Here is a 6000-nt window from a genome sequence, read left to right as displayed (position 1 = left end):
TATCTGGTTTTCTGGAATGTCAGATTTCATCGTCTACCTACAGGTTTGGTAATTTGTGTACTCATGTTAATATATTTTACAACTATCCAGTAAGAATGAGCACTATTGATATTTCTAGGTAATGGAAGAACTTACATAATACTTTTTAAGAAATTTTTTCTTGATGTTCAACTTTATTCAGTGGTAGTCATTATTCTTTTTTCTCTTTGCATTCCTGTTATAATGTGAATTAGTATAGTTGAACTTTATATCACTCTGAGTTTGTATTTTTAATATAATTCTCTTCAATTTGATCACAAAATGTTAACTTTTGGAAATAAGATTTAATGATGTTTTAAATTACATTCCAAAAGCAACTACAATGTAGGAGAAGCAACTGATTGTAAATGTGATGGATCAACATGTCTCAGTCACTCATGTGGTTTCTGCGGTATGTCTATAATAATGGTCAATAAAGTTTTCCTCAAAGTGAAATTTGGTGTTTTATTTCTGTTCCATTCATTTATGCTTTTGATAGTGAGTATTGATATAGACACTAATGTCCAAATTATTCTGTGCTAGGTACTTGTGTACTTCCTGACATTCATTTTAAATATTAACAGCATGAATTAGAGAAATATTTTTATTGGCGCTAATGTGTTGTACAACTTGGGTGGCACAAACAGCTTTTCAATATTACTTAGCCATTACTTAGGGTTGTCTCTTGTCTCAATATGAAACATTATAAAGCCATAAATATTTAATAGTGCAATTTCAGACATTTAATTATTTAATAATTTGAATAGAATTCACATGATATTTTAATATGCTTTTATGTGAGTGATTTAGATATTCCCTATTTAATTTCATCATTACATATGGTTAGCCAATATTTAGCTAAAACAAAGAATTCAAGTTTGTTATATCTTTAAAATGATAATTAATTAAAATTTGCTGCTAAAAGTAAATAGAGTCTTTTACTTCCCAGGAAAAATACTTGATATAGCAGATTAAATTACAAAATCATTTTCACAGAAATAAGGATTTTTGTTTGAGTTTAATTACAAAAATCTGAGTGATTCTAAATAAATCACTTAATATTTGTCATTCTTATGCCATCAAATTATGTCACCTCACCAAAAGTCACTTTTGATGTTAACAGATTCATTTATCAAATAATTGTTCAAAATTTTTCTTTTATTTATTGAGCATCATAGTGTATATGTTATCAATTTTTATGATAGTATATATATACATACAATGTTTATGTGCCTATGAATGCTTATGATTATATATATATGTATATATATGTGTGTGTGTGTGTGTGTGTGTGTGTGTGTGCGCCTATGAAGCTGCATGCTTACTACCATGGAGTAGAACAAATCTCGCCTTAATAATGACTTAATCAGAATCTTTTCTGGTTAGATTTATTTCAGCAGTAGTTTGCTCTTATCTCTACTTTGGTGCACCTTTTTTATCTTTAATCATTGTACTTTTTTTTCTTGATAGATGACACATTTCAAGTCATCCACACATTCATGACTATTTGATATATGTCTGGAATAAAAAATCTATTCAGAGAATAAATACAAGATTGAGTGTGCACTGAACAATGTTTTGCAGGTCATGAAGTAATATAAGTAGTCCTTAACTCTTACATATTTGCATTCCTTCTGTTCCTTCAAACATACCTCATATATATTTATGGGTTTGTTCATATTATGTATTTATACATTCACATGTATATGAATGTATGTATGTGTGCATGTCTCCAGAATATAATTAGCATCCTCAAATATCTAGGGGCATCATGATATTTTGTGTCTTCATACTATTTCATTTTATAAGTCTAACGACTGTTGTTTATAATTAGTGCTTTCTAGAATAAAGCAAAAAGTTTATCCTATTGAGAATTACCAAGATATATGTTGTTGCTTTTACTATACCTTAATATATATGTGATCATATTCACACAAAAATACATTTATTAACTTCTCCAACATATTGATGTACAAAGTCACAGAGAATAAAAATGTAGACAAGAATTAACCTATCCCATTGGGGAAGAAAACATAAAAACCACCATGACATGAATCAAACAGTATCAATGAGTAATATCCAAGAAAACAATCAATGGACACATATTTCCCAGGTGAATATTAATTACTGAAATGGCTGACATCTTCTTAGGGTTTAGGTAGAAGTCACCAGTTTTAAGCCTCATTTTTCAGAGATTAATCTTTATATTTTTATGCTATTTTATCTTCTCTTTACCATTTGTTAGAATATCCTTATCATGTTTTATTTCTACTTTTACAGGTGCTTTGAAAATATATTATGTGATAGATGGGAGATATATCTTTTTCATGTTGCTTGGGAAGAATTGAACTACTTACTCACTCCTACTGCCATGCCTCTATTCAAAATTAATTATAAGAGAATGTAGGAAAATTTGTAATATGATCTTGATCTTTATTGTTCTCTGTGCTGTATCTTTTAATGATTGAATATTTGTCAGAATTTAAAGGAAATGAATGCATAGAAAAATATTAAAAACAATGGAAATTCATTATAAAAGATTTGAAAATATATTGTTGACATCTGTAACTGAAAACTCTAAGTAAGGTCTATGTGTTTAAATAAAGGTGGCTTATCCATAAGCAATCCCAACTGGCATCTCTAAAGGAGTTTTATTCTTCTAAAAAGTGTGACTCCAATGTAGACTGATATTGCTAATTTGATTTTAAATCAAAAAATCCATCATTTTCCTGCTTCTTTGTATAAATTTATTATAACAAAATTGCCTACAAGCCACCTACCACCACTTCTACAGCAGTGCACCCTTAGAAGTTGAATCACAATGTTTCCTCAAGTAAGACTTTTATATCTAATTAAATAAGATGATCTAAACCATTACCTAAATTATTTCAGACATTAGTAGATGTTAACAAAACACAAAACAGCCCTTCCTGGTGGTTGTACAGGATTTCTTGGACTGTCAGCCTCCCAAATCATGACATGAAGCCTTATTATTAGTAATGAATATTGGGCCTTAGTTTCATCTGGTCCCATTAGCTCTTAGAAAATAATTTTACCTACACCTTTTCATCTACATTTTGCTCAGATCTTTTATCTTCCCTTAATTCTGTATGTCCTTCTCTCCTGCTTCCTACATGCCAGGCTGGCTGACAGGCTGTCGGTTGCCTGGCTGCCTGGCTGTTTGATCCTAGGTGTCTCTCTGTCTTTCTCCTTAGGTCTCTCTCAAGTCTAGATTCCTCTTCCAATTTATTCTGTCTGCCCACCATCCCTTCCTATCTCTCTATTGCCTACCTATTGGCCATTCAGCTTTTTATTAGACCAATCATGTGACTTCAGTAGGCAATGTGAACAGTAGCAATCTTTACATAGTTAAACAAATGGTGCATGAACAAAAGCAACACACCTGTACACAGTTAAACAAATACAGCATAAACAAATACAACACACTTTTACATAGTTAAACAATTATTCTACAACACAAACAAATGTAGCACATATTTACTTAGTTAAAGAAATATTCTATTCCATAACAGGGGGTATTAATTTAATAACTTGGTCTGTGTTAGTATTTCTACTCCACTCTTCTAATACTTCTCTGTACAGAACATAAGCAAAATCAATTCCTAATTGAAGAAAAAGGGCTATAAGAAAAGGGAAGACTTTATGCAAGGGAGTTTATCTTCTCTCTCAATTTATAGCAATTATTGTCAATAGTAATCTAACTTTTAAAAACAATCTCCATAATATTTCCAAAAATTATTAATATTATATTAATAATGTTAATGTTTCGTGATATATATGGTTTTTATGAGTTGTAATCCGTTTGCTTTTTAGTTCTGCTATAATTTTAATTGAAATGATTTTGTGATTTCCTAGATGGTATATTTGGTAATAAAATACATTTGAATGATCCAAAAGGGAAAATTTTTATTTTTAACTTTAAGGTTCAACTCCTATATTATTATTTTGACAGTAACTTAATGTTTTATATGATCAAGATTTTATCAATCTTACTCCTCATGAAGAAGTTTACATGAACCAGAAATAATTCTAGCATATTAACCCTTTCAGAGGTCATTCATTTGTAAGGGTACAGTGGCTTATCAAAAATTCAGGAAGGAGAAAGAATTGTGATGCTCAATGTTAACTGTAAGCTTCCAGAGCTGAGAATTCCCAGTGTGATGGGCCTCAGAGCATACTTGGAAGAGATTATTTTGATTCCATCGATTGAAGTGGGACCACCATGAGGGATAGGGAAACTGAGCATAAAGCACACATTCATTCCTCTCTCTTTCCTCACTCTAGGTAAAATGTGGCAATCTGCTGCAAAGTCATGCCATTTTCCTTGCCCACTTACTGACTGTACCTTGAACTGTGATCCAGACAGACAAAAAAACCAACCAACCAACAAACAAACATGTCATTAAGTTGCTTAAGTTAGGGTATTTTGTTCACAGCAAGAGTTTTCAAATATTCCACAGCTGTGATCCAATAACTGACTTCTTTCTTGGGAAAAATAACACAGTTTGAGATTTAAGATTGCTATGGTTTTCTTATAGGGAGAAATCCAGAAAAGAAGGCTGTTATGAGACTGAATCTATTATTGTCATGAGTGCAAGAAACTGAAATTGTAATGAGAGGAAAGGTAAATTTCCACCAAGAAAGATTCTATACATGAAACTCCTAGAAATGTAATTTCAACAATTACAACACAGCCTACACTAGATAGATTGTGAGTGGTAAAGCCATAAACTGCAAAGACTGGTTCCTCAGGGGAACGAAGACTGCGAGAAGTCACAGTAATTCTGGGACATAGAGGATTTCCAAATAGGTAAGTATTATTAACTACATAATGGTGAGAAACTAGCTGGATGATACAAAGCCATACATCATAACCACTCAGTCAATACTAAACTCAGATCTGCCTTAAGTGAACTCATAAAGACTTCAGAAGGAAAAATAGTAACTGCATTGCTCTCTGTTACTTGTCACATTGATGGAGTCCAGAATCTCCATTTTGATGGGTCTTCAGACATATCTATAAGAGATTATCTTCATTATAGCAAAGTAGAGATCAATCTGAGATAAATGCTTCATGCTAAAAAGCTTTATCAGAAAATTTAAGATTTATAGAATCTGTAATACAAATAGATATCAATGAAAGTGGAAATGTAGAAAATGAAGATGTCAAACAAGAAGAAAAACAGTGAAGAGAAAGAGTAAGCATAAAAAACAATAAGCAAACACATTAAATGTTTTCCTTTATAAAAAACCATGAGGTAATGATATCTTTCCACAGGAATGGAAACCTTAAGAAGTAGATCAAAACTTAAACTGTATGATATTGTCAATAAATGACTTCTCACCATATTAATTAATAAATTTAAGGCAATGATTTTATAAGTTCAAAACTTATTGAAATATATTGATTTCTGAATATTCCATTCAATGCAGATATTAACAGGAAATATCTAGAATAATCCTAGTTGGCACGGATAAAGAAAACAAAGCTAGTGAGTGGCATATGAATGCTAATCACTCTATAATCCTTCAGATACCACCATAATATTGACATAATTTAATCATTGAAAGTTCACTGTAATACTTAGGAATCCAATAGTAATCCTATTCTCAATAATCATGAAGTTTTATGTGGAAGAAAATCAATAAAGTAAGATTTCAATGAGTTAGAATAATCAATTGTTAAATTTGAAAGTATCATAAATCTTAAAGTTAATAAATTTTGTAAAACTGTTTAGAAAGACTATATAAGGGATATTTTGAAAAAATAAGCAATATTATTTATTTTTTGTTTCTACCAAAACAGTGCTCCTGAAATCCTTAAAATTCATTAAGTTATATTTTCAGAGTATCATAATTCATGATCCATAACAAATGAGTTTCTTAATCATAGTTGTAATTATGCACGTGAGATAATTTTTATGAGGTCCTAGATATTTTGAGGATGGGAGCTGGTTGCCA

Source organism: Myodes glareolus, chromosome 2 (assembly GCF_982192425.1).
Source record: "Myodes glareolus chromosome 2, mMyoGla1.1, whole genome shotgun sequence".
Classification (NCBI taxonomy): Eukaryota; Metazoa; Chordata; class Mammalia; order Rodentia; family Cricetidae; genus Myodes; species Myodes glareolus.
The sequence above is the reverse complement of the archived record's forward strand: the minus strand, read 5'-3'. Positions refer to the sequence as shown.